Source organism: Moschus berezovskii, chromosome 14 (genome assembly GCF_049115385.1).
Source record: "Moschus berezovskii isolate FMDL1 chromosome 14, NW_MosBer_1.0, whole genome shotgun sequence".
In the NCBI taxonomy this organism is placed as follows: domain Eukaryota; kingdom Metazoa; phylum Chordata; class Mammalia; order Artiodactyla; family Moschidae; genus Moschus; species Moschus berezovskii.
Window position 1 is genome coordinate 58,312,665 of NC_142473.1, and position 11,521 is coordinate 58,324,185.

Sequence of the window (11,521 nt, forward strand, 5' to 3'; positions counted from 1 at the left end):
TGTCCCAAGCACTTGCCATTCATTCACTCATCAATCCTCACAACAACCCTGAGGTACTCTCTGCTATTCCCAGTTCAAAGACGAGGAAACCCAGGCACAGGGAGGTTAAGGGATGCAGTGGTTAGTCCCCCAACCGTATTACAGCAGAGTCAGGATTTCAGGAGAAAGTCTGGTTTTAGAGCCTGTATTCTAACCACTATTCCATGCTTCCTGACCAAAAGGGACAGAGATATACGCTGGAAACTCACAGCTAGGTCCTCTGAGGACCAGTGGCAGCAGAGCTGGGCCAAGTGGTGGGGATGGCGGCCAGGAGGCCTGAGCACCAGTCTCAAAGGGCTGCTCAGGCACCGCTGGTGAGGCAGAAATAGAAAGATGTGTGCCCCCAGCACTCCTCTTGGAGAGGACTGTGGAAGATGGGATGCTCTGGGGTGGGGGCTGAGATCCCCTTTGTAAGGGATAAACTCAAGTGTCAAAGATGAGCCTTAAACTGCATCCCTTGGAGGGTGAGTCCAGCGCACCTCACAGGTTTTGCCTGAAAGCCCTGCGTCTGTTGTTTGCCTCTCTGGGCCCAGCCCACTTTGCGTCGGGGCCCCTGGAGGCTGAGGTGTTGAATTTGTGCTGTTGGTTTCTGGGAGGTTCACCCAGTGGGAAACCCCAAGGGGAGACTGGAGGAAGGAAGGGAGTGGAAGTTTTATTCCACCACTGGGGCTCCTGGGTTACCTGGGTCCCTCTCCTGCAGGCCAGAGCCTCTGTCCTTATAGCTGACCTCTTCCTCCTGGGGCACCTGCAGCCCTGGGCAGGAACCGGCCCCCTGTAGCTACGCTCCCTTCTCTGGTTTGCCACACCCCGTTGTCTGAGCAGCTCACTCTGGGCTCACACACCCTCCCCTGCTGGGCCAGAGCAGAGGAGACCAGGTACTGTCGCCAGTGACCCCTTTTTGCAGTCTTTCTTTCCCCCTCAGAGTCCCCTCTAAATGTGCATGGAACAAATGATTACATAACAGGGGTTTGCAGGGGGGCATGTTTCTACGTGTGCAGACCTCTGCTCTCTCAGCCTGGGCCAGCACTCGGAGCAGGCTGGGAGCAGGGAGCAGGACAGGGCCATGAAGGCAGGAGGCAGAGTTCAGTGAGGACAGCCACAGCCAGTGTGAGCACTCATGACATGGTAGGCACTGTGTACTATACACCAAGCACTTCATTCACTTCTCAGAACCTCCCCATGGAGTTTGCACATCCTATTCGAGCATTTTACAGAAGAGAATACTGGTGCTCAAAGCTGAAATGACTCTCCCAGGGTTGTATTTCCAGTAAGGGACAAAGCCAGTGCTCAAATGTGACTTTCTCTGCTTCTGAAACCCATCCTGGTAACTACCCTGAAATAATTTTCTTGGATTGGCTTTCAACAGAGGCAGCTGACTTAAATGGGGTCAATTATTGGTGAGGGCCACACAGAGGCCTCCAATGTCTTCCCAGTACCCTCCCCGAGATGAAAAAAAAAAAAAAAATCTCTGGCATTCTTTAGTCCTCCCAGGTGGGACGGGGGCCCCAAGCAGGCAGTGCAACTGGGTGTCCGGGTTGGAAAAACAAGCAGATTCAGACAAGGCTTCATTGTTAAGGAGAGCTTGACTCTTGGGCCATTAAAACAAAACCAAGCAAGACAAAATGCTTGCTGTCTTGTCTTATCTCTTAGAGAGAAGGGGGATGGGAAGGGCCCCAAGAGTGGGTGCTGATCTCTCCCCATGCCAGCCTCCATCTCAGAGGCCCAGCTTTAGGTGGCTGGACCAGTAGAAAGAGCAATGCAGGGGGAGTCCAGGGTCTGAGTCCAGCAGGCTCTGCCACTGTCTGTGACCTTCCCCTGCACACTGCTGGCATATCCAGTGCCTCACTGGTGCTTTCTGAACATGGCCTCATTTGGTCTCTACGGTCCTTTCAGAGAGATGTTATTTGTTTTCAGATGAGGACACGGGCTCAGAGAAGATACTCAAGCAGGGATCAGAGGGGTGTTGGAATCCAGGTTTATCAGACTGCAAAGTCTTTCCAGTCCCTGTTTCTCCAGAGAGGGCAATACCCTGGAAGCAACGAGCTCCTTGTCTCGGGGATGTATGGGTATCACCTGGGGATGCGGTAGGAGGCGTGCTACAGAGGGTGGCCAGGTGGTTTTCAGTCTTGGCTGTGCTTTGACATCACCTGGGGAGCTTTAAAAACTATTGATGTGTAGGTCTTGCCCCAGATTGTGGAGCAGGGACCAGGCAGGACTTTTAAAAGTTTCTGCAGTGATTCTACTGTGTGTAGCACATTAGAGAGCCATGGGCCCAGATGCTCACTATAACCTCTTCCACCCAACACCTTACAAAGGAAGGAAGGGCTTTGTTACTCTGACCTCATTTTACAAGAGAGGCAAAAACCAGGCAAAACATAAGGGCCAAGGTCATGTCCTCAGGGCCCACCATCAGCTGTGAGTGCAGCCAACATGAGGGGACCCTGATTTTAGGGTGCCTCTGGGGTGAACTTTTTAAAAGATACTTGGGGGGTCCTGGCTCCTTTGTCAGTGGAAGAAAAGCTTCTCTTTGAGCCTCCTGGGTGGGAGGGTGAGGCAAATTCTTCAAGGCCTTTTTTTCTTTTACATAGAGTTCACTCATTCAAAAGCTAAACAGCTGTAGGATTAACACTTGAAGACCACCTCTGCTTTGGAAGCAAGAAGATAAAAGAACTCCAAGCAACGCCTGTTTATTCTTTTCTGTTGGAGATTTGGTCCCAGGCCTGGGAAGAGCTGAGGCTCTCAGACCTCGGCCCACACTTCCTCCCACCTGCCTCCTTGGTGCCCTCCAGCAGGATGTCACAGACGGTGAGACAGGGTGGGGCAGGGGGAAGATGGAGGCCTGTGGAGTCCAGCAGACTCAGGGTCTGCCCAGGCAGGGACTCCTCCTGGACAGGAACCACTCCTCTCTGAGCCTGGGACTACTGTTGCCCGCACAGTAGGTGAGTGTGCGTGCATGCGTGTTAAGTGATACTTTTAAATGCAGTTCCAGGAGCACCACCTCCAGGAAGCCTTTCCGGACTCCATCTCTGCCCTGCACTAAACCAACCCAGCCCCTGACCTTCTCCACCACATTGTGTGTTGTCACTGCTACTGTGTACTCCCCTCCTAAGGAGTCCGCATATTCATTCATTATCCAGGGCAGCTGCCCTGTGCCTGGGACTCATTCCCTATGTGCGTTCTGAGCACCTATTCTTTCAGACTCCAGTAGGTGCTCAAGATACAGGCAACAACAGCACATATGCACTGAGTGCTTATTATGTGCCAGGCATTTTTCTGAGTGTTTTACATGAATTATGCATTTAATCCTCACCACAACTATAATTGTCCCCATTTTACAGATGGAGAAACTGAGACCCAGAGAGGTTAAATCACTTGCCCAAGTCACATGGCTAGAAAGGGTACACTTGGGCTGTGATCTGAGCATTGCCCTCTACCACCATCCACAGATGTCCATAGGATCGGCCCCTGCCTTGGGAGCTCAGTCTTCACAATTTGGAGGTTTTATATCTGTGTTTATTTGTTGAATGTCTGTTCCCCCCACAGACCAAAATCTCCAGTCATGTTATGTTTTGTAATATGTAATCATGTGTGTGTGCAGAGGGAGAGGGAGACCAAATGAACACTGCTTCCCTTAAAGAATTCATTCTGCTAAGCATCTGCTACCTGGACTTCAGACGGCTCCTCCCAACTGGGTCATTCCTGCTGTGAAGGTCTGGGAAGGACCAGGTCCTGGACATCCCTCCTGGTCCTGACCTCTGCCTAGAGCTTGGCCTACCTACTGGGAGGGTGGTGGGAATGGCAGTTCTCCAAATCCGATCTGCTAGAGTCCTCCCCAGGTGGCAAAGCATCCTCCTGGGTGAAGCCCTCCCTGCTGCTTGGCACACCCTCCCTCCTAGCCTCAGTGGCCGGGCTCTTCCATCAGCTTCTTACTGAGTCACTTGATCACGAAGCAACTAAGGGGACGGGCAAGGGGACTCATGCTGACGGAGTCTGTGTGTCAGACCTGGCACCTGCCTCCCATCGTCTCATTTAACCCCTGCAACACTGTGATTACCAGTGCCATTTTATAAAGAAGGAAACAGAGGTACACAGATTGAGTAACTTGCCTAAGGGGCAGCTTGCACTGTCTCTCCTGGGACGGGGTAGGAGCACCCACTCTGTGCCAGGCACTCTGGGAGCAGGGGGAGAATTGAGTGGCAGAGAATCTACTTCTGATTGGCTGGCAAGGGAAGCAGACCTACATAAACCCAATCCACAGACCACAGCAGGCAAGTAAGGGCTGTGGATCTGTAGAGGAGGAGTCCTGGAAGCTTCTAGAAGGAGACATCTTCAGGCCTGGCTCGCTTCCTCATTGCTTCACTCCCATGACCACCACAGGAAGAAGGGCAAGCCTTGGCCAACAAAGTTCTGGTGCCCCGTGGGTCCCGCCCTGGAGGCTGCAAAGGGAGGAGAGGCAGTTGCTCAGCCAGCTGCCCCGCCAGTGACCCCAATGTGACCAGGCCTGCCTGCCTGCAGCCCTGCCAACCTGGCCTGGCCCAGCCAGCTCCCAATCACAGGGTCGTCTCGGCCCAGTTAATGACCATGCTCCAGCAGCCCAGGCCGCCTCCCTCCTTCAAGGAGAGGAGGCAGCGGCTAACTACAGAGCCTGCTGGTCCAGACAGCGGCTGGGCCAAAAATCACAGCCGCCCATCGTACCACATCCTCTGGCTCTGACGCTGTGGTCTCCTCCCCTACCTTCCAGGGTCACAAAGGACACTGCAGAAGGCTGGAGCTCTGGAAGCTCAGATACCCCACTCCCCTCCCCATAGACCCAGGGAAACAGGTCTGATGGGTCTGATTCACCCCAAGTCATACAGTCAGCCAGTGCAGGGTCCAGGGCCCCCTGCTCAGCCTAGCACTGCCCTTCCCTACCCTTGGGAAGAAGGACCCTTTCCAAGCTTTTAACATGTAAAGTTTGCTCTCGAGGTACTTGGGTGGAGTTGAAGAGGCAGGACATCTAAAAGCCGCTGTGCTGTCTGTTCAGTCGCAGATAACAGCACACTCCTGGCTTCTCCCACCATCTAGCTGTGTGACCTTGGGCAAGACAAGGAGCCTTTCTGAGCCCTAGTTTCTGGGGCATAACAGTAGCTTCCTCCCAGAGTTATGAATGAGAGGGTCTGTAAAACAGCACCATGTCTAGCTCAGAACAAGTACTCAGGAGCATTAGCAATTGCTCACATCAGCATCACAGTAGTAGTAAATGAGTATGTGGATGCATGTTACCAGCTGTAAAGTGGGATGCAATGGTAGGAACTGTTTATAGTATTCCTATGAAGCGTGAAAGATTCAGAGGCAGTGTGACTAGAGGCTTGGGTAATCCAGGAGTGTTTCTCGGTGCGGGGTAGAGGGGTTGGGGGATTATGTTCTGAATTGGGCCTTGACTGATGGGGAAGTGGGCAGAGCGGAGGATGGTATCGACAATGAGAAAGAAAAGTGAAAGTGTTAGTCACTCAGCGTCTGACTCTCTGCGACCCCATGGTCTGGCCATGGACTTCTCCGGGCAAGAATACTGGAGTGGGTTGCCATTCCCTTCTCCAGGGGATCTTCCCGACTTGGGGATCAAACCTGGGTCTCCTGCATTGCAGGCAGGTTCTTTACCATTTGAACTATCAGGGAAGCCCATGGATGATGGGAGCAACCCCATAAACAAAGGGGCCACACATGATTTGTTTAGGAAACAGTGGACAGCAATGACCAGGGGTCCATGCAGTGGCTTTGGTGGGCAAGACCTTGAATGCACGGAGAGGCCTAGTCTCCATCTGACTGGTAAGAAGGAGTCACAGAGGGTCCTCAATGGGGCCCTGTGATGCTTTCTGCAGTGTGAATTCTGCCTGGCATTCAAGGCCCTCCACCATCTGGTCACCCACCCCTCTTACTCACACCCCTCTCTGACCCCACAGATTCATCACCACTCTAAGTTCTCCCCACCTCCCTGCTTATTACACTGGCTCATCTTTCCCGCCATTAGACCACCTTGTGGCTCCCGTTCACAGTGAGGCACACTTTCATGCGTATGATTTCCTATCAGGCCATCTTTATGTGTATGACCTCACAGTTACCTGTAGCTAACCTCATTTTACAGAGGAGGGAGCAGAGGCCTGGCCGGGCAGGTGTCTTGCTCACAGTCACACAATAAGTAAGTGGCACAGCCAGAATTCAACCTTGAACTGATGTCAGGACCGCTACTCTCTACAGCAAGTTGCCTCTAGCCCCTGTCTAGATACCTTTCTCCTTGATAAAGCCTTCTGGGTTACTCTGGTCCCCACGAGCTTCTCCCAGCCACCCCTCCTGACCCATTTGGAATCAGGGGCCCAACAGCTTGATGCTTGTTCGTCTAGCTTGGTTTCCATTGCCTCCTGCAGGCCCACCTTGCCCCCTTTAAGAGAGCTGGGGTTGATAACAGGTCACTTTCTTCCTGTCACCCCTTTCCGCCATATCTAAGACTTGATCTAGCACTGACAGGAACAACCTGCCTCCTCTGGTGGGGTTCAGAAACCAAATGAACACAGAGCAATCAATTTCTTCAAGCTGCCTCCCAGCAAGGGGAGCCATAAATTATTTACTGCATCTTTGTGGCTAGGGAGGCCAGACAATGGGCCAGAGGGAATGAACACCCACTCGCCCCAACCCTGGGGAGCCAGCAGCCCTGAGGTTAGGGGTCAGAACCCAAAGCCCCCTTGCCAGGGCCTCCAAGCAGATTCAAAAGGGTTATAGGATGAGGGCGGTGGCCCAGGGGTGCCTGACCTTTACAGCTGAGCAAATCCAGGTCTGTGAACCTGCAACAGTAGCCTCCATTCCTACCCAAGGCAAGTCTGAGAATTTCTCTAGCTTTCCTGGTCAAAAATTCAAGCTTCCTTTTCTTACAGGAAAGGAAATAGCTATCTGGCCACATGCTATATATTTATATTTCATTTAAACCTCACAACAACCTTGTAAAAGAGGAGTTCTAATTCACAGAGAAGCAGCTGGGGCTCAGAGGAGTGAAGTGACTTGCCCAACACCACATGGCCAGTGGGAGGAATCAGAGCAGATTTCTGCTGCCTGGTGTGACTCACTGCTGTCTGCCCGTGCGCTCAGCCCGCCCCATTGAGTGCTAGTCCCCACAATACCTTCTCCATCCGGACACCTTCCAGGGCATCTGGTACACAGTCAGCACTCAGTTCCTGAAGCAAACTCAGAGGCTCTGCACAGATGGTTTCACCTCTCTGAGCCTCAGTTTCCCGCACAAGGTAGCCATTAGCAACAAGCCCTGTCTTGGCAAACACCACTCTTTAGCATTTGACAGTGGGCTGGACGAGATGGCCCTATTCTCTGAGCAGGTAACATATCACCTGCCTTGACTCCATTTTACAGGTGAAGCGTGGAGACATGGATGCATCCAAGAGGCCCCTGGGGGGCACCCCAGCTCTTCTGCCTCACTCTGTGTTCCAGATCCTTTTTACTCCACCATGAAATGAGATCACAGGTGTGAGATTATCTCATCAGAGAGGAGCTTTATTTAGATGCGGGATTATTATGAGCATTTGAACCCCCAGGGAAGGTAGGGGCTGGGAATCCCAAGCCCCTCAGTCACTTTCTCTTCCAGTTCCCCCAAACACTCACCCCCAGAGACTGAGAGCTTCCAGTCTTCAGTTGACCACTCCACCCTCCCCTACCTCCCAGGGGCTTTCCAAGGTGGTTTCCCCTTGACTCCAGGAAGCTGGACACGGCAGGGGTGAACTCGTCCCAGCCAAGACCACCAGGGCTCCTATTGATGCCACATTCCCTCCCCACCAAGAACAAGAGCCCACGGAGTCCACGCCAAGCACTCTTTCACAACATCCCTCTCCGTGCACAACCCCAGGAGGCAACAAACAGGACCCCTGCCTGGGAATCCATCCCCTGGGATTGTGCCCTTCACCCTGGCAGCCCCAACCCTGGGAACCTGTGCAAACCCCTGCCCTCCTGGACCAGAGGTGTCTTGCAGGTTCCCCTGCCCCGGAGAGGCTGAGGTCAGACTTGAGGTGTGGGCCAGAGGCTGTGGGGCTGCTGATCTGTCTCAGGCCCCAGCACCAACCACATGGATTCTCACAACAGCCTCACATGTGGTCACTGAGACCTTACATCAGGGGTGGGAAAACCCCAGCCACCCATTCAGAAGATGCTAACCAGGGAAGCGGAGTGGATACCTTGAAGGATGTTTGGGAAGGTTTTTCTCAAGTGTACTTCTGGCTCAACCTGTCACTTGCTTTAGGACCTCAACAATTGGTACCCCCTTGTCCCCAGGCCTCAGTGTCCCCCTTTCCAATGTTAAACATGTGTGCCGGTGAGTGCTGAGGGCTTCATCTCCTTCAGCTCTGATAGGCTTTGACTTGGGGACCTCTATGGTGTGTTCTCCTAGCAGATAAGCAGTGTCTCCGGCCCTCCTAGCCTCTTAGAGAGGCTGGATCCTGGCACACAGGGGACGGGGCAGCTGTCTGGGAGGGAAGCTGTGAAACTGGTAAGCTTCCCACTTCTGCTCTCAACTCTAGGTCACTTTTCCTTGCAGGTGACATGACAACGGGGTGAGAGGGAAAGAGGCCAGGAGAGACCACCTACCAGCCTCAGGATCTGCTCTCCGATGGCCACACCTTGACCCCTACCCCCCACCTCCTGCCTGGCAGCTATGCATTTCCTTTCTTTTCCTCTCCATTCTCTGCTCCTCTCCCCCTCCAGCCTAACACTCCTCCCCAGTCTCAGCACCAGAGTAAAAAGAGCAGGGTCAATCAGTCCTGATGAACCTCAGTTTCCCCATCTATAAGCGCTCTTAACAGCACACAACACCTTTCATCACATGCAATGGGAGTGAGCCATTTGAGGGAGCCTTTGCGCATGGGTGGGGCGCGGACCCGCACACAATGGGCGCTCAATAAGTGCCCGTTTTCTCCTTTTCTCCTCCCTTCCCCGCGCCCCGCTCCTAGCCAGTTCCAGCTGCAGCTAATGCCCCGTGCACACCCGCAGGTGGCCCCGGAGCCAGGATGGGGTCGGAGGCCGCCTTTGCTCGGCATCCGGGGCTCTCTCACCTGCAGCTCTTGGCTCTCTCTTGTGTTCTCTTCGGGGCGGCAGGAAGGTGGCAGCTTCGGCTCGCAGTACCAGCCCAGTCTGGCTCAGTCTGACTGTCCGGCCCGCCTGGGACCCCTCACGCGGCTCTGGACCAGGCCAGGGCTTCCTAGACTTTCGCACGGATCCCAAGTCCGAAGTACCGTATCAGAGGCGGCAGAAGGTCCGGGTTTCGGGGAACCAGAGTCTGGAGGCGTCCGGACTCCTTTGCACTCAATCACGGGGCTGGGGTGCACCCCGCCTTAACCCTGGCCGGAGGGCTGGGGGGCTCCGACACACACTACAGAAAGGCTGAGAGCGAGCCTGTAACCCTGGAGCCGTATGGTGGGCCAGGAGCGTCCCGTCCCGGTGCACTGGATCTGCGTCGGGGGCTCGGGGCGTCCGGGCTACACGCTCCGGACCGCGGAGCAGGGAGCGTCCCGCCGGAACCCGGGGCTGGGGCAGGCGGGGCAGGGCAGGGCGCCGGCGAGGAGCGCGGAGCCGCGGCGGCCGGAGCCGGCGGGTAAGTCTTTCTAGGTCCGGACTCGGCTGGCTCTGCAATATGGGGCGGTCCACGGCGCAGCAGCTGACTCCAGAGCTCCGGGCCGCGGGTATACTTCCTCCTCTTTCCTCGGCTCGCTCGCCGCTCGCTCAGTCCCGCGCCGCAGCCGCTGCCACCGCCGCTGTCATCCCCGCCGCCGACCCCCACTGGAGCTGCAGTCTGAGCCGGAGAAGAGCAGAGCCGGGGCAGCGCCGCTCAGAGCCTGAGCGCCGGCCAGCACGGCCCCTCCCGAGTGGGGGCGGGATCAGCGTGAGGCCACACCCACCCGAGCTACAAGCAAGGGGCGGGGCGAGCTCCAGATTCCGCCCCTACCCCCACCCGGCTCAGGTCCCGCGCCGTCGGGCAGCTGGAGCCAATCCGAGAGCGGGAAAAGAGCGGAACTCAGCGGAACGTGGGCTCTACCTCGGAGAGGGCGGGGCCGAAGTGGGGAGGTGAGGCCGCAGACTGGACAAGGCAGGGCATGGTGGCATTTTAAAGAGCTGGGCTGAGGGAGAGGGTGACCTGGGGACCCGGATGGAGGTAGCAGTGGGGAGGGCTGGTTTATCTGGGACCGAGGGTGGGACAGTCAAGGGGTAGGAACAGGGGTCGGGGTGGGAAAAGGAACAGGATGTAAACTAGGGTAGTTATCCTGGGGCGAGTGGAGTCTTCGGGAATCGTGAAGCCCTCGAGACTGGTGGGACACAGCCTCACAGTATCCTTCTCCCTCTCTGGCTTCTGAGGCTCAGCGTGAGATGAACTTGGATACCGTGAAATATTCAGGTTTCTGGAAGCAATGAAAAATAAGTTTTTGAAAATAAAGAACGGGTCTTTCTTTAACATTTCCTCCTTCCCAGAGCCCATCTGCGGGGGGGGGGATGGGGGGGCGTCTTTGTCAGTTTTTAAAATAAGAAGCTAAAAGCAGAGGTTAGGTAGGGACAGCACACAGACATCTCAATAGTACTGAGTTTCTGTCCTGTACTCCCACCCTACTCCTTGGAAGGAAAGTTATGACCAACCTAGATAGTATATTAAAAAGCAGAGACATTACTTTGCCAACCAAGGTCTGTCTAGTCAAGGCTATGGTTTATTCCAGTGATCATGTATGGATGTGAGAGTTGGACTGTGAAGAAAGCTGAGCGCGGAAGAATTGATGCTTTTGAACTGTGGTGCTGGAGAAGACTCTTGAGAGTCCCTTGGACTGCAAGGAGATCCAACCAGTCCATTCTAAAGGAGATCAATCCTGGGTGTTCATTGGAAGGACTGATGCTAAAGTTGAAACTCCAATACTTTGGCCACCTCATGTGATGAGCTGACTCACTGGAAAAGACTCTGATGCTGGGAAGGATTGGGGGCGGGAGGAGACGGGGACGACAGAGAATGAGATGGCTGGATGGCATCACCGACTTGATGGACATGAGTTTGAGTGAACTCCGGGAGTTGGTGCTGGACAGGGAGGCCTGGCGTGCTGTGATTCATGGGGTCACAAAGAGTCAGACACGACTGAGTGACTGAACTGAACTCCCACCCCCATCGCTCCCCCAGAGCCTTGGAGTTGGAGCTGTGTCTGATTTATCTCTGGGCGCCAGGTTCGCCGGGTGAGGCACCGAGGGTTCTTGGAGGGTTTTGATGTATGAATGACTGAGTGTTGAGCGTCCAGCAGGGGCCGTGTAAAAGCCATTAAATGGACTGGGGAGGGAAAGGATGGAGGCCAGGGAGTACAGGTTTTCTGTAAGCCTCACCACCAACCTTGTACTGTAGGTACCCCATTTCACTGATGAGGCCACAAAGGCAGAGAGATGTCACCAAGTGATGTCCCCAAGACCATATGGCTGGCACAGGGTTCCT

General features: G+C 54.6%; 1 protein-coding gene across 4 annotated transcripts in view; it reads right to left on the reverse strand.

Annotated features, from left to right (window-relative positions):
* GDPD5 (glycerophosphodiester phosphodiesterase domain containing 5) overlaps window positions 1-9,919 on the reverse strand; it is an 86,779-nt gene extending 76,860 nt beyond the window's left edge. For 3 of the 4 annotated variants that reach the window (XM_055423697.2, XM_055423694.2, XM_055423696.2), the window contains exon 1: window positions 9,120-9,919. The gene's annotated coding sequence lies outside the window, so the exon portion shown is untranslated. Of the gene's footprint in view, window positions 1-7,187; window positions 7,328-9,119 lie in introns of all 4 variants that reach the window. The other variant, XM_088843193.1, reaches the window with a different exon arrangement.
* Between the last annotated feature and the right edge of the window lie 1,602 nt (window positions 9,920-11,521).